General features: G+C 38.2%; 1 long non-coding RNA gene across 1 annotated transcript; it reads left to right on the forward strand.

The window, feature by feature from the left end:
• Positions 1 to 10,290: 10,290 nt before the first annotated feature.
• On the forward strand, positions 10,291 to 16,405 carry LOC123647487. The gene is made up of 3 exons (XR_006738253.1): positions 10,291 to 10,409; positions 14,968 to 15,060; positions 16,256 to 16,405. It is a non-coding gene; the product is annotated as an uncharacterized LOC123647487 (long non-coding RNA).
• The last annotated feature ends 9,067 nt before the right edge of the window (positions 16,406 to 25,472 follow it).

A 25,472-nucleotide genomic window follows, 5' to 3' on the forward strand; every position in this document is an offset into this window, starting at 1 on the left:
TAGACAACCACATGATTGGATTCCTAGCTGGAATAGGGGGTTTCTAAGGTTCATGACTGTTTTAAAACTCAAGGAATACAGATCTCTTATCCTTGTTCACTGGGAATAACCCCTCCCATCTTTTTCATTTTTTTAATACTCACATGGCCCATATTTTAAAATGATGATTTGATGCAGCAAAAGTAGGGCCAAATTGATGCATAGCCGTAAAATAGTTAACCAGGGCGCAATTATACCACGACCTATTCCTCTTACAGCAGGCTCAAGAATGACTTGCCCCTGAAGGATGAAATTAAGCTGTTTGAGACCATCTCTTTGATTTTACTCAATCAGCTAAGGAGGAAGTACTATTATTTTGTACTGTGGATTCATCTGCTGTACTGCACAATGCTGGCCTGTCACTCATAGTGACAGCACAGACAAGGGACCCACTTTGATCTGTAGGAAGTTGAGGTTTCGGGCAGGAGTCAATGTGGATGAGAGTTCCTATTCCAGTCTCTGGGACACAGACACTCCAGGCCAGGAGGAAAACTAATCCTACGACAAACGGGAAAGGTCCCTTCAGCAGAAACTGTTTTTCTACGTAATAAACCCTGTTCAAGATATGTGGACAATTGTTTCTTATTTCTAGAAACACTGCTGTCATTACCTCACACTTTTGCATTCTTTGCAGAAATTAGAAGTATAAACCAAGGGCTTCTGGTTTAACTTGAAACTCATGACTCTTCTTATTTATTTATAAATCATATTCCAACAGCTGATGAGAAACTTGTGACTCTTTGAATGAGGGAAGTTAGTAGAGGCATTCATTGACAGCTGTCCACAAATATTCAAATCATCCATTCTTTTGCACCGAATAAAGGGAAAGGACAACAGGTAAAGCCCAGGAACCTCCTCATGACTGCAAGATGCCTCGCCACCGTGAGTTATCATTAACACGATTAGTGAAAAATTGAAGAGACTGTGGCTCATTTGAAACAAATCACCAAGCTGGAGTTATTGATAATGGGAAAGAAATGTTCATAAATGGAATTAGACTCAGGCACCAAGACTACAAGCACTCTTATGAGGAATAAGCTGATTAATTGTTGCTCTCCATCCCTATTCCACCTCCTCTCACCCTCCCAACCACCTAGAATACAGGTTTAAGGTTAATCAAGGGCTTTAGATTAGCATTAGGGAAAAGTTTTTTGATGATGCATATGAAGACTTCAAAAAGTTCATGGAAAAATGGAATTAAAAGATAAAAATAAAAAATACAAACTGTGTTCCTCAGCATAAGCATCATCAAGTTCAAAACACTTTTGTTAAGTGATGATACCAGCCATTTAGTCTATTCCTAAAGAACTATGGGTCCTGGGAATTTAACCATGTCAGTGCAAACTTATTTACATTATTAATGAAAAAAAATGGGTGCCCTTTACAGACTTTTTAAGATTAGGAAACAAAAAGAAGCAAGAGGACCCATATCAGGACTTAACAGTAGATGCCTAATGATTTTCCATCAAAATTCTTGAAAAGTTGCCTTTGTTTGAAGAGAAGAATAAGCAGGAACATTGTTTGGTAGAGAAAGACTCTGGTGAAGCTTTCCCAGGTGTTTTTCCACTAAAGCTTTGGCTCACATTCTGAAAACACTCTCATAATAGCGTATGTTATTGTTCTTTGGCCCTTTAGAAAGTCAAGAAGCAAAATGCGTTGAGCATCCCAAAAACCTGTTGCCATGAACTTTGATCTTGACAGGTCTGCTTTTGCTTTGACTGGGCCACTTCCACCTCTTGGTAGCCATTGCTATGAGTGTGCTTTATCTTTAGGATTGCACTGGTAAAGCCACGTTTCATCTTCTGTTATAATTCTTTGAAGAAATGCAGCAGGATCTTGATCCCACTTTATTAAAATTTCCATTGAAAGCTTTGCTTTTCTCTGCAGCTGATTTGAGTGCAACAGTTTTGGCATCCATTGAGTGGAAAGTTTGCTCAGCTTTAATTTTTCATTCAGAATTGTGTAAGTTGAACCAATTGAGATGTCTATGGTATTAGCTATTATTTGTGCTGTTAATTGTCAGTCTTTTTCAATTAGGGAACAAACAAGATGATTTTTTGTTTTTTTCAAATTGATGTGGGTGATCTGCTGCTGTGGGCTTCATCTTCAACATTGTCTTGTCTCTTCTCCTTTTTATTATTTTTTTTTTAAGTCAGAGTCTAGCTCTGTCACCCAGGCTGCGGTGCAATAGCTGATTATAGTTCACTGCAACCTTGAAAGCCTGAGCCCAAGTGATTCTCCTGACTCAGCTTCCTGAGTAGCTGGGACTACAGGTGTGAGCCACTGTGGCTGGCTAATTCTTTTGTTGAAACTTTTTTTGTAGAGACAGGGTCTTGCTATGTTGCCTAGGCTGGTCTTGTACTCCTGGTCTCAAGTGATCTTCCCAGCTTCCCAAAGTGCTCGGATTGGATTACACTGTGCCCATCTTGTCCTCTTCTTAAAATAAGTTATCCATTTGTAAATTGCTGATTCCTTTGGGACATTGTCCCCTGAATAAACTTTCCATAAAGCATCAGTGATTTCAGACAAGCTTCGCCATAAATTTGATGTTTGTTCTTGCTTCAAAAGAGCCCCTGTGATAGGCTCTTCAAACTGATGTCTTATCCTTTTTAATGCCTCAAGCTAGATCTTGTTCAGACATGTTATAACAAGTTATTACCAGTTTATTTTGGTGCAAAAAATTGAAATCCATGCATAGTCTTTTAATAATATGCATTTTCCATGAACTTTGTGAAGAGCCTGCATATATTTTGACTACTGAAATGGGACTATGAAAAAGCATAGAAATTCAATTTCTCTACGAAATTTTTAATAATGAGATTGATATAATTGGTCTGAGTTGGTTTGGTTTTGCTTAGAAAAGAGAGAGGAATGAAGGGCTCCTGGAACTTTTTCAGTTCCTTGAGTCTGTGACCATACTTTGTTCTTTGCCTCATCTGAGTGTTAAGAAACCCTGGGCAGTTACCCTCAGTCATCCTGCAAATAATCTCTATTGAGGAGAATGTTTGTTCTAAAAATGAGTACATATGGCTCAGATATCTATTTTCCCTCAGTTTTCCAACATCTATAGTGAGGTGTACTGCCTCATTATTAACATTATTTATTTTCCTTCCTGATGATGTTACTGTGGCCTATTTGGTTTTAACAACTGAGCTATATGTTTTTATATACAAATCGATTAATAATAGAAAATGAAAAAGATATATTCCTTCCAGATCATTATGCCTAAGGAAATTCAAGCTTTCTTTGTGTTTTAAGTCAGAGCTGGCTACTTGCATGTATTTAAAAGGCAGCCGACTATAATGATGGGTTGAGGGACATATGTCCAACACTCCACCCTCTTTGACCTCGTGTATCTACCAAATTGCCTGAAGATCTTAACATTAGGATCATTCTTGAATAGCCATCTGAAGGACTCAAGTGTTTGGATTTGCATGGGAGAAGAAACATATTACCTGATTAATGTAGCAGCCTGGTTAATTTACCTGGATAACCCAATATTTCACTTATCTCTTAGCAGAGAACAGGGCTCAGAGGGGAATTGAAGGGAAGGAACAAACTGATAGGAAGTTGACAGAGAAAGACGGGAAACAGGGATCCCTGCCCAGGCACATTCCTGGATGATTGCAGAATGGCTTGAGGATGCTGGATCTTTCTTCGTATTATATCTCGAATGCCTAGCACAGGGTCTGGTGCTGAATGAATGAATAAAGGAATTGAATGTGTGGGTGTCAAGGTGAGAGGGTGTTTAATAAGTGTTGATGGTGGGGACAGCCTCCTAAAAATGACAGTAGAAGGATGAGGGTAGAAATGAGTGTACAGGGAATAAATTCATTGAAAAAATTTTAAGGGCAATTCTCAAGGCCTGGATTTGTTTTGTGAACGGTACCACATAACAGTTGCCTCTCAACAGGTCTGCTGAGTTTGGAAAGAGCCAGGTCCTCTTTCACGGGTTTTCTTCTGGCACACCGGCCCACAGTGTTAGCCACATCTTCCGGCCAGTTGCATGGAACACCATCAATCACCGCAGTCCCCTGTCCAGCAGACGGTGCTGTTGTACTCCGACCTTGCTGATGATGGCAGCCTTCTTCCTCGTAATGGTTCATCCCAGGTTTTCATAATAAAAAAGTTCTCAGACATTTCGGCAAAGACTTTTTTTTTTTCCAAACTAGATGCAAAAATATCTCTGCACATGGGGCCCACTCCTCATGTCTTTTCAAAGCAGCACGGAAAAAAAAAAGACTTAGAAAATATTCACGTTTTCCTTGTTTTGGGAAACAAAACAAAACAAAGCAACAACCCAGAGCTCTCAGAGATGGGATCCTAACACCTTTGGCTGAATTAAGCAGCTGGGGACAAGGAGGAGGTAATGGTGGTCAAGGGATCTCCAACACCCAGCCGCCATCCTGTTTTGGTTGAGGGCCCCAAGTAACACACTTGGTGGGAGGCCTGGGCTGAGCAGGATGGTCTTCCTCCCAGGGAGCCAGGGAGAACACAAGGCCTTTGTGCAGCAAGGTGCAGGGGCTGCTGCAGGAAGGCTCGGGCCGCAGCTGTCCCCAAATGCCCACTGCCAATGAGTCCACAGAGCAGCACTGGCTGTGACCTCAAAGGGGCCGAGGAAGCTGCCACCCTGGCCTGGGGTCAAACTGTGTGTGGTGACAGGGAAAGAAATGTGGACTTTGGCTGAGCAAAGAGAGGAAATATGGGAACGCAGGAGAGAAGCCACCTGGGCTTGTTGAAGATTTACCACTAGTCAGGGAGGGCGATGTTTCTTGTCCCTCAAGATGTGGTTTAGGAAGCCCCAATCTGAGAAGTCTCCTTCTCTATTGGGTACCATCTCACTAAATAAAAGGAGCTATTTAGTGTGGGAGAAAACTAACTCTTGGGTTCATTCCACGGAGAGTTAAGGTACATCAAAGAAAGAAGTCATTTCACAAACACACAGCTTTCTCCTTGACATGGATTGTTATAAAACTAATGTGCAACTAGGAATTACAGAAAATCCTCAAAGGTAGAAATTACTTAGTCAAAATTCTTAATTATAGCTGTGAATGATGGCAAGCAGATTGGGTTAGGGATGCGAATATCTGGGTTCAAGCCTACGGTCTTCCATTTTCTAGTTCTGGTTGGATTTTAATATATCACGATGTCTCTGAGTTTCAGTTTCATTCCTATAAAAGGGGATGCTCACTCCTATCTTAACTCCCTGACTGGGTTGTTGTGAGGGCCACATATGGAAACCAGTTTGTCAGTTCTAAAGTTCAAAAATTTCTATTTGCTAGGGATCAGATCCTTTTCCTCCCATCTCCAAAACACCTCCCTGCCACAGCACAGAATACAGAGGTTTTACACAGTAAATACTAGAACAAAACAGATAAGAAAACAAACAAACAAAAAAAACGTGTGTGGTTATGGAGCAAACATCGCGATGGAATGATTTTACATCTTAATGAACAATGGGACATTCCCAAGCCCTGTTCCCAATCCTATACAGTTGATGTTCCAAAGCCCAGCATTCAGGAATCTCCAACATTTAGCTTTTTCATAGCTTGATCTGTTGCTTCTTAGCTGATTAGTCCAGATATAAACCAGAAAAGACTGGTGTGTGACCTCAGAAGGTTGAACAAATAATACTCCATCCAGGTTGTAATTACACAAGAAATATAACAAAGACAAACATGAGACCGTTTGTAACAACCCCTCAATGCTGGTAGGAAACTGTTCATGTCAAATTGATTCCTATAGAAAGTAGAACAAATAGGAATTAAACTCTTACATACCTATAAATATGAAGTAAGACTTTAGGAAATATAATTTAACTTCCATAGCTGACCGAAATGCTTGAGGAACAAAAAAAAAAAGAAAGAAAGAAAGAAAGAAAACACAACAGGAAAAAAATTGCATTGTTAAAGACTTTAAGTTTTTCAGAAAATCCCCAAAATAAGCTGCCTTGAATTCTTCTTATAACGAGACAAAATAGAAACAAATGCAGATATGCTCACATTAAAATAAGTCCAGAATTCTTTCCTGCACGTGTTTTTAGGTTATGTCTACCTGGCCAAAGGGAATACAGAATTAGAATAAGTGGCTGGTGAAATAAATCCACATAAAGGAACCAAATAATCATTCCGTCCAATAACGGAAAGCAAATATTAAAACCAGGTTTTTTGGTTTGTTTTTGTGCTTCCCCTGCTCTATATTGTCCTCCTCCCCCACAAGAGCAGTTTTAAGCTCTTGTCTCCTACCTCTCTCCATTTTGTGGATCCTTGTTATGCCTGGCGTGAATGAGACGGCTACTGGGCCTGGGGGTGTAAGGTAATTCTCAAGCAAAAACTGTAGGAGCTATCGAAAAACCTCTTAATCACCAAAATTAATTCAACTTCTAAATAAATGTCAAGGGTTCAAGAGTTAGGTAAATACACAGCAGGGTGATAAACTATTATGCAGCCATTTAAATCAATGGAAATGCTTACAATACAATGCAAGGAAGAATCAGCAGAGTTCAAAATACGATTGTGCACGATCTAAAACCTATGTGCAAGTGGAAGGTAAAATAATTTAATGATTAATGGTCATATCCTTGCTGATAATTTACTAATTTTAATACTGCTTTTAATTGTATTTAAAAATACTAATGTTGCTTTTTCTCCACTTAAAAGAAATGGTTGTTCAGACTGCCATTTTGATCTCCATAAAAAAGAAAGAAAATCCAAGATCTCTTTAATGTCCAATATCAGGGCAGGTCTTTTTATTTTCCAGTACACGCTGAAAGCTTTTGTCTTCACGCTGTCTTTCTCTGGATGATGTCCAAAGTTCTGCTGCTGCCCTCCTAAGTGCAATGTTGCCTGAATTAAGCAAATATTTAATCTTGAATAAGATTATTAAGCTCTTAAAATGTACATATGTGATAAGTAGTGTCATAATATGCACAATAGCTTTGTATTTCATTCAAATTTGATTTTTAAAATTAATTTGGCATTTCTGGCTGGGTGTCGTGGCTCACGCCTGTAATCCTAGCACTCTGGGAGGCTGAGGCAGGAAGATTGCTTGAGGTTAGGAGTTTGAGACCAGCCTCAGCAAGAGTGAGACTCAGTCTCTACTAAAAATAGAAAAAAATTAGCCAGGTGTGGTGGTGCACGCCTTTAGTCCCAGCTGCCTGGGAGGCTGAGGCAGGAGGATTGCTTGAACCCAGGAGTTTGAGGTTGCTGTGAGCTAGGCTGATGCCACTGCATTCTAGCCTGGGCAACAGAATGAGACTCTGTCTCAGAAACAAACACACAAACAAAATAAGTAAATAAAATTAATTTGGCATTTCTAACACTATGAAAAGTGCTGATGGGGTAAGAAAAGAGAAACCAGAGCAGGGAAACTCTGATAAACAAAGCTCTTATGATATTCCCAAAAATCCTCTGGGTTCAGGTTCAGTGAACATGTACCACACCAGGTGTCATGCTAGACACATTTAATGATACCTCACTCCACTTCCCCCTGACTCTATGCTGTCAGATTACCACTGCCGTTTTACAGATGAACACACCGAGGCCCCAAGAAGTTCAGTCATTGGCAAGAGGCAGCAGGTTTGAGGCTGGATTTGAACTCCAGTCTTCTGACTTCATGTCTGGGGTTCTTTCCATTACAGCTCATTCCAATAAATTGAATTCGATTAAGTTTATCTTTTTTACATAAAGTTTTTTTGTGTGTGTTTCCTTTCAAATTCAAGTAATATCCAACAAAATAATCACATCTCACAACAAATATGAGATATAAGGAAGGCAAAAAATTTAAAAAATAATAAAAGGTAGGACTAGAAAAAATGAGGGCCATATGGCACTAACACAAGCACAAAGGATTGCAATAAAAATATTTTATTCTGAACAAATCAAGGTAAGCCAGAGCAAGCGTAAGGTCACCTGACCCACAGTGGGCATATTAGCATCTACCTGACTAACGTAAGTCTGGGCATGATCTCTCAGCTCTGCCAGTCATCAAAGGACTCTGTGCTAATAGATTTGAAACAAGGATCTTCTGCTTGTCTAAGCAGTGGAGTGGCCCTGCCCAAGGGAGTGAGACAAGTGCCATTTCTCCTGATCATGACTTCTTGGAGCCACAGGGACTGACACTCTTTGTTCCTAGTGGCCCAGCACTGTGGATAGGCATGAAGGCAGGAGGAGTGAAGGAATCGAATTGCTTTCATAAAAGCAGGAACTGAAATATCAGTAGGACTCATTATCTTTATGAGAGGTTGTTAGGGATGGTGAGGAAAAATGAAAGTTACCTCAGAAGATCAGCAGGTAGAACACCTGGGTTTTACTCCTGGGCTTTTCATTGAGGATCTGGGTGAGTTTGGGCAAATTAGAATATACTTGCATCTTAGGCTTCCATTTGTCATGTATAAAATGAGGAGATTAAATATCATAATCTACTCTCTCTCCAAACTCCCATCTCTCTTTTTAAGATGTGTTTTGCCAGGGGTCCCTAATTTGCCAGTAGGTTCAAGGATTCAAGATTGAGGTAAATCTAAAACCTTTGCTCACTCGGGGCATTTCAAGGCTTTGGGAGGAAAAAGAGTATCTTTCCCTCAAACATCAAACAGCAATTTTTCTTCATCCAGATGATCCTGGTTTGACTGGATCACCAACAGTATTTTTGAGAGAACTGAGACTTTTATGAACTTTCCCTCAAGCTGGGCTCAAGAAATGCTTAAAATAAATGAATATTACGGAGTTGGGGAAATTTAAAAAAAAAAAAGAGCTGGTAAAAAGGAACCTTCCATCGACAAGACTGGACAGAAGTCCTCTGAATAAGAGGATATAGGGGTGAGTGGAAACCAGAGAAAGATTCATTCATTTATTCAACAAATGGGATGTTTACCAAATTCAAAACTTCATGCTGGATGGTTAAGAGAGATTATTTGATTACAGATAACTGTCTTCCAAGAGCTTTAAGTTCAGAGGTGATACAAAAATATACATAAATACAACAATACAGGATAGAAAAGATTAAGTTTCATTTGAAATAGTGGTACAGATAAAAGTGCTACATCGTAATGATGAAGGCACAATACCTTCTGGTGATTAAATGTCAGGAAATGGCATTTGAATTGAAAGTACAACACAAGCTCACTGAAAGGGGTGAGGTGAAGGGGGTGAAAGATAGCCCCGCTTGTAAACTGTACAAAGTAAATGTGCTATATCTGCTTATTTCCAGCCCTGAGCAAAATCAGAATTTAAAGATCCTCTGATCTTCCCGGGGACCTCAGATCCCGCCTGCCGTCCTTGAGTCCTGAATTGTTCTGTGGGTGAAAGCGGAGCTTCTGTCCTGAGGTCATCTGGCTGTTTTGGTCCTGTGGTCATATTAAGGTTTTATGAAAGAAAGTTAAATCATGTTGCAATGACATACTGAAGTGATTAAAATTTTAGAGTGAGTTAGGTTCTAATTTACTTCAGGAATATGTCTGAAGGAAGGCTTTTTTTTTTTTTTTTTTTTTTTTTAGTTGTCTAAAGATGGAGCCAGATGCAGGGTGATGTAGTGGGAACAATCCAGGATTTAGGGTCCAGCTCCAGAGCTCACTCATATTAAGACTTGAGCACATCACCCACTACTCTGAGCATTAGCTTTTCTTTTTCTTTATCTGTAAAATGGGTTTTATAGACCCTGCTTTGTATGCCCTACTAGATTCTTACAGGGATCAAATTAAATGAGGTCACATTTAAGTAGCACTTTCCTCCTTCCTAACAGCAGGAATGTATCTTGTGCATCTTTATTTCTTTAACCTCTAGGCCAGAATGTTGCATATACCAGACACTTGATAATTTATGTTTGATCGTGTTGCTCTTTAACTGAGCCACATTGGGTACTGCTGTGGCTTTTTCTAGGAGTGTGGATTTGACTGCCTCATTGGCTTATTTATCCCTTTGGCCCCTCATCCCAGATCAAGATGAGCTTCTCTGATGAACTCTGATGAAGTACCATGTGGTCTTCCTCAGCTGCTACCGTTCATCAATACGCCGTTCATCAATACACACACAATGTCATTTGTCATATAAAAGCATTTGCCATTCAGGAGCCCAGGGTCTGTTCTGTGTTAGCTAACAACTGGCTACCATGGGACGGCTTAGAACACTGCTCAGCAGGAAATCATGTTGTAAATGATTTGTTTTATTTTAGTCTTGTCATCCTGTGTAGCTCTGCACTGCTTTATCTGGGCGGTGGAAAGAGCTCTGAGTGAGAGTGGCCAGGATCAAGCGGGTGTTCTCTCCCTTCATCACACTTGGCACATTTTCTCTCTGGACAAATCCAGCGGACATTTTGCAGACCTGCTAATCTCAGGAAGACTGAAGTTTTTAGAAGGTCACTCTTCATATTTAGGGGTAAGTGGCAAGGGGAGGAAATGCTCACTACTGTTTGGGTTGTGTTTTCTTAGCTTGGCAAAGAATTATAACTTAATGGGATTGATTAATGACTAACAAGGGAGACACAGTCCAGTAGCTTGTGCTGAATGAGGCTGAGGACTTATTTTGCTTTTCAATCTTCCGAGATCTTTAGCAATTATAAAATATCTACTTCCCCAGTTTACTTTTGGGAGTAGATTATACTGCAAAGAAATGTGCTTTGAGTAGAGCTCCACATACTATCTCTGTCATCCTCCGGAGAATGTCACTCCTCAAATAATGGTATGTCTAATTTCATAGAGATAGTGAGGCTTAAGCATTTAAACTCTCTTAAAATGGCTTTCTGAAATCCTATCATTTGATTTGCTATTTGCTTCCAGAATGTTTCATTAGGGAAGGATAGATTGTCAGACTGACATGGAGAAGTTAGCACCTTAGCAAGAAGAGCTAAGACTCAGGGTGTGAGTGCCCAGAGGTTTGGCTCCACTCATTCAACCTTGGCATTCTCTGTTATGATGGTTAGGTGGGGTTCTAATGATCTTTCCAGAGCCCCTTCCTAGCCAAAGTGTACGTGCCTTAACAGTACGAACTAGATCTTACCCATATTTTGGTTTCTCTGTTGATAGTGGTTCAATATGGTAGTTGCCGCACTAATGAATGTTTAACTCATTAATATATACATTTATGCAACAAATAATGGAATGTATTCTAAGCAAAAAAGCTACTGATGTGAGCCAAACCAAGCTCCTGCCTTTATGAAGCTTGCTTTGTAGTGGTAGAGAAAGCAGTCCATGAATAATCAGGTAAATATATTTGATATTGTTTCAGGTTGTCATGAATGCTATGAAAAACATGAAGCAGGTTAAAGGGATAGAGTCACAAGGAGCACTGTTTTAGGAGTCCTGTTTTAGGAGTACTGTTTTAGGAGTAATGTTTTAGATCAGGCAGCCAGGAAAGGCAATTCAAAGGAAGTGACATGTGAGCAGAGGCCTGAATGGAGAGAGGAAGGGCGCCGTGCAGATGGATGTCTAGGGAAGTGCATTCCAGACAAATGGACACAGCAAACACAAAGGCACTGTGGGATTGTGGTTAAGGAATTGGTCTCTGGAGTTGGGCTGGCTGGGTTCAAATCCTGGCTCTGCCACTTATATCTCTGCATGAAATAATAATGATGATAATAGTTGGTGTTCTTTAAGTACTTACCACGTGTCAGTTAAAATGCTAAGCCTTTTACATGGCTCACTTAAGTTTCCACATCAACCCTACAAAATCAGTATGATTATTAATCCCATTCTACCAACAAGGAAACGAGGCAAAAAGAGGTCAGTAAAAGGTGGCGCCAGAATTCAACCCCTGCAATTTGAATCGAGAGCCGGTAGTTTTAACACAAAATAAAATGTGGGATGAGCAGGGCCAGATGTGGGAGAATTGGGATGTTTGCCCTTTGCAGTTTTCCCCTCTCCTGCCAATGACCTCCTCTCCTCCAACTCTGCTTAGGTCCTTCTGAGATGGTTTGGGAGGGGTGTACCCATGCACCACCACCTCTTGTTCTGGACCTTTCCCTGCAAAAATCATTCCTGGTTCCCAACCCTTGGAGAATAGCCATCTTGGTCTAAGAAAACCGTCAAACTAGGCTCAGCAAAAGTACCACTGGGAATTGTGATTTAGTAGAAATAGCAGGAAATTATAAGCCTTGGCTCTGCAAATAAGGAGCTGTGTGACCTAGGCCAAGTCATTGGTTTTCTGAGCCTCAGTCTTCTCCAACATAAAATGGATTGATATTATTTCTATTGCCAGCCTCACTTCATGCTATTTCTCCTGTGCAAATCAAATGAGGTTATGTGTGATCACATAAAATATAAAATAACATATAAGCTGTATTTAAGCACAGTATGTTCTTATAGATTTGCATACATATCCTGGGATGTTTAACTTCTTGATTATTAGAATGTATATCACTGTGACAAACTTCTGGTCCTGTTTTATATTTATAATATTTCCATCTCAGATATTATGCCCTCTTATACCTTCCAATTCTTCAAATTTCCATTTCTCAAGATAATAAAATTGTTATTTGGACTTTCACCAACAGTTTACTCTAAAACTGTTGCTTCTCTAGGAACTAGATAAATTAGAGGAGTTTGTACCTTTTGGAATGGAAGCTATTTGACTCTGTAATTTCTACCACATATATTCACTTCATTTTGCCAAAAAATCTCAGTTAGCAAGAATTCTAGGAGGAACAAAAGGTTTTAAGTAACTAATTTTTGGTTGATTAAAAAGCAAAAATGAATTAGTAACTGCTTTCTCTTTTTATACTGTAGAAAACATATTTTATTTTATTTTATTTTATTTTTTGAGACAAGATCTTGCTCTGTCACCTAAGCTGGAGTGCGGTGGCTCAGTCACAGCCCACTTCAGTCTTGAACTCCTGGGCTCAAGTGATCCTCTTGCCTCAGCCTTCCAAGTAGCAGGGACTACAGGCATGTGCTACCATGCCTGGCTAAAAATATATTTTAAATACAGCACTTACTCCTCTGACTTGGGAGGTGGAGTCCAGTGAGGGTAACTAACCCTCTGTGTATGTGTATGTGATTGTTTTATGGAGAACAGAATTGCTATTTTGAGCATCTCTGCTCAGTGGACAACACTGTATATGCGGTCACAGGTAACATATGAAGTTGAGATGAAATGACCTTAGGACAGCACCTGGAATAGCAAAGATTCATTACATATTAAAAGGACATTAAAGGCTACACAGTGGTTAAGGGCTCAGGCTTCAACCCAACCACTTGGGTTGGAATCTTGGCTCGGTTACTTAGCAGCTCTGTGCTGCTGGATAGGTTATTTAACTTCTCTGAGCCCCTAATTTCCTCTTTGGTAAAATGAGGATAATAATAATGATAACTTCTCCGTAGAGTATTCAAGTAAAGACAGTACCTGAGACATAATCAGTGCCCTACAAAGGTTGGAATTTTTGCTGTTGTTGGTTGTGACGAACTTACCCTGTCTTTAACATAGTAATTCACAACAACTCTATGAAGTAGGTACCATTATTATCTCTATTTTACAGATGAGAAATTGAAGAGTAGATATAGTAAGTTACTTGCCTGAGGCCATCCTGCTAATAAAAATGGAACTGAGAACCAAATCCAAGGTCCTAACCACCATCCTAAACTGCCCTGGTCACGTATTTCCTGATCTCAATCCTTCTTACCGCCTACCTTATTTGTCATTATTTACCCTTCTTCTCAGGGTTAGAATGAACAATAAACATTTCTGGAGTGGGATGGTACTCAACAATCAAACTCAGAGATCTGATTGCTTGATTCCATTTAATTGAAGTTTTTGAGTATTATATGTTCGTGAACATGATCTTTTGAATAAATCACATGTTGGGAGTGGTCTTGAAAAAATTATTCTAAATTTAATGGTTCTTTAAATATTCTTTAAATATTTAGTGGCATCAAACCTACTAAAGTCATCACAAGATTTATCCTAAGGGATTTTATTCTGTTTGGCTTTGAAATACTTGGAGACTTTTTTTTCAGTGAATGTGCTTTTTAGAACGTATTCTTCCAGAGGTCCAGGGTAAACTCTGAAGGGTGCCTAGAACAATCCACTCCCACTTGGGTGCATATTGACATTGTTTGATGTGGGCGATGGATTGCTTGATGTGTGGCCCATGAAGATGGAGGAATATAGTAGAAAAAGGTACGCACAATCAAGTCTGCTTTTTCCAGTAACAGCAATGGGTTATGGCTACATTTTAAAGAGAAGGGGGAAAATTACTTTTCCATCCAAAAGTATAAAACTGTGACTCATGCTGGAATCAGTCCAGAACATGGGTCAAATAATCCAGATTGACAACTAAAGCTAAAAGATCTTGGGAAGACAAGGTAGAGAGCTGGAATGCAGGGACAGACATATAAGAAGTTTAGGTCCATTGGAAAAATGTGAACAAGTTAGAGAAAAATAATAAGAAAAGTAGAGTATATAACATTGAAAAACAAAAACCAAAACCCCGAAGAAGTGCCTTTAAAATGACTTCCCTGATTTCCTTAGATAATCCTAGGAACTCCAAACTCCCTACCCAGCAAATTAATGGGATATCCAAAGAAAACCAACCCCTCCTTGTAAACAAAGTGGAAATTTCCTTCTTTCCAAAAGGGCCCCAGTCCCAGCCATAGAGGAAGCAAAGAGGCGAAAACACATTTCTGCCTGAAATGACCTCCTATTTTAAGAAAAAACAACAGCCCCAAAAGAAGGAAAGGAAAAACAAAGTTCCACCCAGAAGGAAATTGTATGTAAACAGCCCAAAGGGAGACCAGACCTAGAGGGCTGGAATACTGAAATAAGCAATGAGTGAAAGGCATCATTAGCCTCTGACAATGTCAGAATCTGAACTTTGTGACAACTACTTTGTGATTGACAAAAAGGGGTTGGGGTGGGAGGAACAAGACAAGAGCAAGCTGGTTGAAAAATCCCCTCTGCAGCATGGAAACTTTGATCTCTGAAATTTGCCTATTTTTTTCAGGACTCTGCTAGTGTGTTACCCAGGGAAGATCAGCAACCACAAAATGTTGGCTATAATTTTCTGCAATTTGTTGCATGCCCTCTTCAAGCCCTGGTGAGATGGTTTTCTTTTGTTTTTAAGCTGCGGATAGTAGCAAGGTATAATAGTTTAGGCAAGATAAGAGCAAACTGGAGTCTGCCTTTAATTCTTTTAAGCCTGAAGGCTACATTAACCTGCAGGTGTACTTTTATTTTATTTTTTCTGCATATGTATCTTGTTTGGCCTATATGGCATTAACTCCCCCTCCCCCTTCTTTTTAGATCTAACATTTAAAAATCTAGAGATTCCTAGTAAAAATTTGAATTTTATTTATTAGATTCCTGTGGGGTCACATCTTCTGGAGTGAGTGCCCACTGCCCTGTTCAGGTGGGACATGGGCTTGCTGTTCCACCAGTCCTCATCCGCTGGCTCCACTAGCTTTTGCCACCTGTTTGTCCCACCTGTGGGAATTTGTATTGGGTTCTAAACTGATCCATATACATCTTTAGGGATATCCCCTGTTTAATCCAGGATTGCATCTTCCTGCTGAGAAGGATTCTAAGGCCGTGTCTGGGCTTGGCATATGGGTTATGATTAGTTGCTGGTGCTCTCTTTGGGCACAGAGGGAGTGGGTGGCATTACATATGCCCTGTGTGATTATTAGATCTCTGACATAATCCTGTCTTCATCTTGCCTTTAGATAGGATGCAGCCTGCTTCTTAGTGCACTTTCCCAACAGACATTCTCAAAATCTAGTAATGTTCATTTCGTCTCAAAACCTCTGAACCAAAATTTCCATGTGTAATCTCATTGACTCTCTAGAAATCTTAATATGCCCATCTTTTTTTTCATGGACCCTCAACCACTTACAAGCAGTTCTTGGTAGAGTTCAGAGCCACAAATAAGTTAAAGGGTATGCACTGATAATTGTAGCACATGTTTTAAGATAGCATGTGAAGCAGTAGCCACTGCTGTGGCATCTATCAATCAATCAATCAATCAATCAATCAATCAATCAATCTATCTATCTACCCATCCATCCTTTCAGCCATTTTCTGGGATGCCCAGCTGCTTTTCTAAGTGGCTTTCACATCCTCATCATGGTTCTCTACCTTGTGCCCCTTGGCCAGCCCTTCCAATTCAGTGGAGGTCAGTATGTAACCAACCGTTTCACACAAAATGGCCTGCCAGAAGTCCAGGGGTGGGAACCACAGTGAGCTGCTTTTCAAAGGTCTCCGATCCTTAAATGAAACACTTTTGGTGCTTTTAGGGATTCTGTTGTTGGAGCCACAAGGACCCTTAAGAAAAACGCTTGGAGCCAGCTGGTCCCTGCCATCATTGCAACCCAAAGGGAGGAGCTCCGCGGGTGAGAAACTACTCTCTGGATGCCTTGAAGTTACTTGTATTTCAAAAGAATTCAGCTTACCACCACTGTGGCTTTTAGCCTCTCTAATAAAGCAGTTTTTAAAAAGCTAAAAACATAATCTGCCTTTTAAATCTGCTCTTCCTGCTGAGTCTAAATGGGGTTGCAGCAAAATGCCTGGCCGGCATTAGAGTTCTCTGAAGTCAATCAGCTGAAATGGGGTTGCTTGGGGGTTTGAAATATATTTGAAAACACTCCAGGGGTGGTAAAAAATAACCGAACAAATGCGAATTACATGAAAGGAAGAAGCAGGTGGAGGTTTATATTTTGGAAACATTAGAAATTGAGATAGGGATGCTGACCTTAGAAGTTCATCTATCTGATCATAAAAATATTTTTCATTTTTGGCATTAGAAAAAGATTATGCTAGTGAACATGGCTTCAAATACACAGCCTGAAATAGCCCAGGATATATGGTATCCTTGAAGAAATATCCAAATATACAAAGAGGAACCTAAGGCTAGAACATGTAACAGGCAAGGATGGGTATTACTATGATGTTTTCTCAGTGCTTTGAGTAGAGCAGCAGGATAGATTTTTTTCATCCTAATGAAAAGGTGGACGAGTTCTCTGAAAGTGGACTTTTTGGTAAGGCAAACTCTAGTTTTCTATTATATCTTATGAAAAAAAAAATCAAGGTAAAAATTACCATGGCAAAAAATCTACTATAGATAAACAAATTTTTTTTATGAAGACAAGATTAAGAATGTGACATGCAGCACATAATAAACTCTTAATAGTTTCCTGAATGGTAACATCTATGGATCAAAGTCACTTAGAATGAGGGTGGCCTATGAGGAAATAAATGTAAATTGTGGGTTACTCAAGAACGGTACAACTTGTCTAGAGGGACATCTCCGTAAGGCATTAAGAAAGGGAAACAAAAAAGTTTCCCAGTAAATTTGTTGGTTGGATTATATGAGCTGCTTTAAAATTTTACTTGGCCAAACAAAAAATTCTACACTTACAAGAGAGGATAATAACTTAGCAGTGTAAAACATGCTGCCAAAAAATAAATCTCCATGCAAGAGGGTCTTTGACACTGCCCTTCCTATACTGTTACTCCATATGGAATACATAGAGTGGATAAAGTTGCCAGAAGTTCTTGTTCTCTTTGTTGGATGATGAATTGGAGGTATAAACTTGAAAATACAGCTTCTGCCAGCACACAATTGCTTGTTACCCTTTGAAGGCCAACGTGTGTGCTGAAAGAAATGCCTCAGAACACTTGAGAAGGTGGATGCATACGAGTAAATTGCAAGGGATTGAGGCATTGGTTTGGATAAGAATGGAAAAATTCAGACGCTTAGCCAAAGCAGTTCCCAGTGACTTTGATCTGGAGATCTCAGGAGAGCGAGCTTGTGCCATTCCAGCGTTTTCTGGTTTTGGCCAGGCAAAGCATATAGTAAAGAAATAAATACAAAATAAAACCCAAAGTTTTTAATGGGTTTTTAGAACTTCCACTTCTGGCTGCAAATGGGAGACAAAAGGCAAAATAGATATTGTTTTAAAAATGCTAAGCCAGGCTTTTTCTAACCTCAGAAAAACATTGGGGTTTGATTAGGTTCAGATTTGGGGCAAGTTTCAGGATAGTGTTTGTTCTAGCAACTTCCTCCCCATCTCTGTGGAAAGTCTGTTGGAGTCTGTTGTGGCTCTGGAAGCCATACTCCGAAGGCTCTAGGCTGGGGCATCAAATATGTCATTTGTGCCTCTGCCCACGGTTCCTTCAATGTGTTCCTTGGACCTGGGCCTCCCCGAGCTGCGAGAGCCTGCTTGTGACTGAGAGCCCAGGCCCCTTCTCACCCAATCTTGGTGGTAGAGCCTCTTCGTTTACCTCCACCTCCAACTATCTCCTGTGTGCCACTGTCCCCAGCTCCTTCAGATGGGCACTTGTCCCATTTCTGCCATCAGCTGAGCTTCATTCCACTGCTCTAAGCCTTACCTTGGATCTGGGGGTACTTCTTATGTTCAACCAGCAGGTTCTTCTGAATGATAGTTCATGCAGCTCTGGAAATCCACTACTATCTGGGATATATCTTCCAGAAAGAAAAATGGTGGTGTCTGCTGTGAAATAAAAGGGAGACAGAGAGAAAATTAATGTTTTGTGAGATTCTAATACGCTCTAGGCACTGTACTAGAAGCTTTAGGTAGGATCTCACTTGAACTTCACATCAATATAAGATAATAATTATAACTCATATTGTAAAGACCAAAAGAAATAATTCACATAAGACACTTAACACAGGGCATGGCACAGAGTAAGGAATCAATATATGTTAGTTATTTTTATTGTTTCTTAAATTCCTTCCTCAGAAGAAAGGAACATATTAATCTATACCTTTTATTTAGGGTCTCTGACAATGCCTTGCTATTTATATGGCTCTATGAATGTTTGATGAATGACTAAATGAATGGACTCTTGCCAGAAGTCTTTTACTACTATTGCTGATTTTCTGGTTAACAAGATAAAATTTAACAGATTGATTTATGTCCCATTATAAAACCATAGTTTTGAAGAGGAATCTGACATCAAAATTGTCCAGATAAGGCAACGATTTTTTTCCTTATTTCATCTTTGTTTCTTTTTCTTCATCTTATGTGATTAGCCTTGAATTCTAATGAGCTATATACTTCTTATGCTTGGATGAAACACAAACATACTACTTAGATATCATTGCTTGATAAATCCAACCAGAAAATGCAATGTTTTGCAGACATAAAAACTAGCTTAAAATCAAGCCATGGGAATACAAAAGTAAGAGTGTGAGAAAACAGACTATTTCCTGGGAGAAAAAAAAAGAAATTAAAACCAATAGAGCCAACATAGGCAAATGTTGCAGGAACAGCAACGATTTGGGATGCAATTCTTAACCATAAATGGGGTAACATGGAGTAATGGAAGAGCTTGAATCTCTAGCACTTCACCTCTCTGGACCTCGGTTTTCTCATCTGTGAAATGAGATCATATAAGGTGATCCCAAAAACCTTCTAGCCCTAACACTAACACTGCGTGATTTTATTTAATAATAATAACTTACATTTATATAGCTCTTTCAACCTCTCCAAACTCTTTCATATTGCCCTATTTAATACAGGGCTACCACACTAGTAGGTACACCTAGAATATTTGAGAAAGAAGAAATGCAAAGGCCCAAATCTGTATATTATTTTTAAAAATGTTATTCACCTAAATCTGTTGAATAATCACAAATGTTGAAAGCAAATTTAACTTCTTACTTAGCCTTACAGAATATTAGAATGGAAGGACCTCAGAAACCATGCAGTCACCTTCTTCATCATGGATGATGGAAGGTGAAACAACAGGCCTAGGGCCACCTGGCTTCGTGCTGAGAGCACCAGACTCCCAATTGGGTGCTCTTCACATGACATCAATTTTGCTGACTTGATTGCTTGCTTGAGTATGCTGACAGTCCCATGCAACCTGGACAATTTCCTGGGAAAAACAGAGAAATATAAGTAATGATACAATATATGAAAAGTCAAAGAAAGAAGAAATTTAGCTAGAAAAATATCTGAGAAACCTAAATAATTTCTGCTTAGCATCATTTGTTTTACAAAGATTCTGGCTCATTTGTCACCTATAATCAAGGAAAACTCTAGTATTTTTTTTTTCCTTGTTATTTGCTTCTCTTTTTACCGCAATTTACTCCAGCAATGTTTAGTATTTACATCTTTGCCTATATTCTCTTGAACATATGTGATGTCTCACTTTGTAGAATTCTATTTGTCCTAATAAGCTAAGTATTAAATTTAGAAGTTTTCAAAGACTGATGTTATGCTAGTTCTGAATTTATCCTCAAGAGAGGCAATGCCAGGGATCAGAACTTTTTAATCCTTAATTTATTTTTGTGCTAGAAGACTAACATAGTTTTATGTACTGACATTTAAAGTTTGAATGGTAGATTAGTGTAATTTTCAAGATTTCAACATGAACATCTACTTCATATTTTTTAAAAAAAGACTACAAAATTACTTCTCTTTTTGGGTGTGATACATTCTCATTGCAGCTTGGAGTTCCTGTTAAAAAAATATTTTGTAGAATTCATATGCTAAATATGAAACTAGGGAAGTGTCAAACTTTGTAAAAATACAAAGAAATTAGTGCTTTCAACTTTATTAGCATATAGAAGTGGGTGATCCTGTGGCACACATTTGAATATGAAAAATTTTACAGTGGTGTTAATGTAAGAGATATTTATCAACTCTCTAGAATGTACATATTATCAGGCTGGGTCCTGTGAGAGATTCCTTCCACTTAGAAGCTTATTATATTATAATCCAGTAGATTGGGGCCAACAACATTTTCTATAAAGGGGCAGATGATAAATGTTTTCAGCTATGCCGGCCATATGATCTCTACCCAGATCTGCTACTGTAGAATGAAAGCAATCATAAATAACACATAAAAGGATACACATGGCCATAATATATTAAAACATTATGAATGGACACAAAAATTTGAATTTCATATAATTTTCATGTATTGCAAAATATTATTATTTTGATTTTTTTCAACCACTCAAAAATATAAAATACCATTCTTAGCTTGTGGGCCACACAAAAACAGGCAATGGGCCAAATTTGGCCTGTAGGTCATAGTTTACTGACCTCTATGGTAGATGTGTATTTAAAACAAAATAGAACATATGGAATAACATGCTATGATGGAGGGAACATATGCTACAGGAGTACAAAATAGGAGAGATTAATTCAGAAGGGCAGTAATGGTAGTATCTTATGAAAATAGTCATTTTATTTTTATTTTTTTGAAATAAGATTCACACAACATAAAATTAACCATTTAAAAATAAACAATTGAGTGACATTTATTACCTTCATAATGTGCAATTGTCACTTTTGTCTGAAATGTTCCAAAACATTTCATCAGATGAGATTATCCCAGAAGGAAATCCCACACCCATTTAGCAGCTGCTCCACATTCCCTTCTCCCATCAGTACCTGGCTTTCTGTCTCTAGGGGTTTACCTATTCTGGATATTTCATATAAATGGAATCATACCATATATGATCTTTTGTGTCTGACTTCTTTCACTTAGCATAATGTTTTCTAGGTCCTTTGATATTGTAGCATGTAGCAACACTTCATTTTTTTTTTCTGGCTGAATTATATTCCATTGCATATATAACATAGACCACAATTTATTTGCCCATTTGTGAATTGATAGACATTTGGCTTTTGTGAATAGTGTTCCTATACATACATGTATATGTATGTAATTGTTTTCAATTCTTTCAGATATATACTAGAAATGGACTTGCTGGGTCCTACGGTAATTCAATATTTAACTTTTTGAGAAATTGCCAAAACGTTTTCCACAATAGCTAAATCATTTTACATTCCCTCTAGATGTATGAGAGTTTCAATTTCCCCACATCCACACCAACATTTGTTATTTCGCATAGCCCTAATGACTAATGATGCTGAGCACCTGTTCATGAACTTGCTGGTCATTTCTATAGCTTCTTTGAAGAAATGTCTGTTCAAGTTCTTTACCCTTTTTAAAACTGGGTTGTTTGTTCTTTTGTTGTTGAGTTGTAAGTTCTTTATATATTCTAGATACCAAACCCTCAGTTATGCAGCTCAGAAATATTTTCTCCCATTCCTGTAGGTTGTCTTTTCACATTCTTTTTTGAAAGTTTTATTTTGTTTTCAATTGACACAATAATTGTACCTATTTATGGGGTACAATGTGATGTTTCAATACATGTATACACTGTGTGATAAGCAAATCAGGGTAATTAGCATATTCATCACCTCAAACATTTATCATTTCTTTGTACTGAGAGCATTCAAAAATCTTCTCCTCTATTTTAAAATACACAACATATTATTAACCATAGTCACCCTACTGTACAATAGAACACCAGAACTTACTCCTCCTGACTATAACTTTGTACCTGTTGACCAACCTCTCCAGAGCCCCCACTCCCCAGGCCTCTGGTAACCACTGTTCTAACCTCTACTTGTATGAGATCAACTTTTTTAGATTCCACACATGAGTGAGATTATATGGTATTTGTCTTTCTGTGCTTGGCTTATTTTACTTAACAAAATTTCCTCTAGGTTCATCCATGTTGTTGCAAATGATAGGGTTTTATTTTTTAAGACTGAATAGTATTCCATTATGTATATGTACCACATTTTTTATCCATTCATCTGTTGATGAACACTTAGGTTGATTTCATATCATGGCTATTGTGAATAGTACTGCAATAAACATGAGGGTGCAGATATCTCTTTAACATACTGATTTCATTTTCTTTGATTGTGTACCCAATAGTGGGATTCTTGAATCCAGTGGTAGCTCTATTTTTAATTTTTTGAGGAACACCCATACTGTTGTCTATAATGGCTGTAATAATTTACATTCCCACCAACAGTGTATAAGAGTTCCCCTTTCTCTACATCCTTGCCAGTATGTATTATTTTTTGTCTTTTTGATAATAGCCATTCTAACTGGGGTGAGGTAATGTCTCATTGTGGGTTCAGTTTGCATTTCCCTGATGATTAGTGATGTTGAGCCTTTGTTCATATATCTGTTGCACATTTATATATCTTCTTTTGAGGAATGTCTATTCAGGTCTTTTGCCCATTTTGAAATTGCATTACTTTGGTTTTTTAATTTTTTTCCATTGAGTTGTTTGAATTCCTTTTATATTCTGATGCATAGTTTGGAAATATGTTCTCCTATTCTGTAGGTCGTCTTTTTGCTCTATTGTTTGTTTCCTTTGCTGTGCAGAAGCTATTTAGTTTGATGTAATTCTCATTTGTCTATTTTTGTTTTAGTTTTATTTTTTAGTTTTATTTTTGCTGTGATTTTGTGGTCCTATCCAAAAAAATCTTTGCCCAGACCACTGTCATAAAGTGTTTTCTCTATGTTTTCTTTTAGTAATTTTATAATTTCAGGTCTTATATTTAAGTCTTCAATCCATTTTGAGTTAATTTTTTGCATATGATAAGAGAGAGGGATCTAGTTTCATCCTTCTACATGTGCACATCCAGTTTTCTCAGCAACATTTATTGAAGAGACTGTCGTTTCCTCGATGTGTGTTCTTCGTGTCTTTGATAAATATCAGTTGGCTGTAATCACATGGATTTATTTCTGGGTTCTCTGTTCTGTTCCATTGGTCTATGTATCTATTTTTATGCCAGTACCATGCTGATTTAGTTACCATAGATTTGTAGTATGTTTTGAAGCCAGGTAGTATGATACCTACATCTTTGTTCTTTTTGCTCAAGATAGCTTTGGCTATTTGAGATCTTTTTGGATCCATATGAACTTTAGAATTATTTTTTCTATTTTTGTGAAGAATGTCATTGGTATTTTGATGGGGATTGCATTGAATTTGCAGAGTGCTTTGGGTAGTATGTAGTCTTTTCATTTTCTTAATGATGTCCTTTGATATACAAAGGTTTTTAATTTTAATGAAATCCAATTTTTTATCTCTTTCAAACTTAGGTACATATTCTTCAAATCTCCATTTTTAGTAGGTCATATTATTAACAAAGAGCATGAAAACTGCATTACTAAATTTTATGTGCTGTCTGGTTAGGATCTAAGAGCTAATATTGGGATCATAATAGCTAATATTTATGGAGCTAATATTTACATGCTAGGTCTGTGCTAAGTACTTGACATATATTATCTTATTTAATCCTCATAGCACCAACCATTAGGCATGAAGATATTCAATGACTTTGCAAGGTCACACAACTATCGCATGGAAATGGCAGCATCGAAATCAGGCAGTCTGGCTTCACCACCTCATAACCTTTTTAGCTTTTGTTTTGAATGTTTAAGTTTAGATACCGCATCTTGTGGCATATGTATAAAAACGAGTCTAATGTCATCAACTTGGTTGACACATAGGGGAATAGGAAATTGAGTCTGGCATTTTAGAAACACCCGATCAAGGGCAAATACACGCCAAATCTCTCCGATAATTTGACAATAAGGAAAAACTTTGATTGTACCATTCCTTTGTTCAAATTGCTTCTATAGACAATGTCTTCTGAATAATAAACAAAAACCAGTATTAACAACATATAATATGAATATAATATGCGGTAGTACTTTCAAATATGTTATTTTGTTAGAACTTTGAGAAAGAGGTATTAATATTTCAATTTTGCTAAAGAATTAGTTTCAAAGAGGTTATATTTGTCCCTGAGACCCAGTGTAGGTATGAGTACAGATTTGCACACATGCCATCTACAGTCCAAACTATGAAGCATATTCACTGGCTCCTGTGATCTCAATGGATCATTCTATCTTCATCCCTTTACTTTCATAACTGTTATCCAAGGTAGACTAGCCTTTTTCCTACAGTCTCATGGCTTTGTTTTCTATGTCTCTTATGTGAACAATTGTCTTTCTCCTATCCTTCAGTGCCTAACTGAAACAGCAACTCATCCTTTAAATCTTCTCTGATCCTCCCAGGAAGAATTCTCTCTTCCTTCTGAGCCTTCATTACAGCTCTGTCTCCAAACTCCCATTGGATTATGTTTGTATGATCAGGTGTGAATTTTCTCTCTCCTACTAGACCAAAGTCTCCATAAATCTAAATCTTATTTTAACCATATTTGTTTCCTTTACAACATCTAGTTCTGTGTCTTGCTTCTAATGGTTTTCTAGAAATAAGAAACAGCCTCGTCAATGAGAGCCAGGGCCTCATCTAAATACTGGGATCCAGTTCTCATTAGTAAGAGCTATCATCAGTGCAGTTTAAGAGAATAATTGTTATAATCGTATAAATAAAGTTTGCACTAAAGCATTTATAATGTGCTCATTAATTCATTCAACAACTACTTGTCAAGTATGGATAAAACAGCAAATTCTTGTTTCAAGGAGCTTATAACTCTGTGTATGTGTGTGTGAGAAAGAGAGAGAGAGGAGAAGAGGAAGAGAGAAAAGAAGAGATACAATAAAAAACAAATGTATAATATATCAATTATACATTACTAGTGCTTGAAGAAAAATGAAGCCAGGGACAGGGGTGAGAGAATGATGTTGGGAGATGAG

This window comes from Lemur catta, chromosome 11 (genome assembly GCF_020740605.2).
Source record: "Lemur catta isolate mLemCat1 chromosome 11, mLemCat1.pri, whole genome shotgun sequence".
Taxonomy (NCBI): Eukaryota; Metazoa; Chordata; class Mammalia; order Primates; family Lemuridae; genus Lemur; species Lemur catta.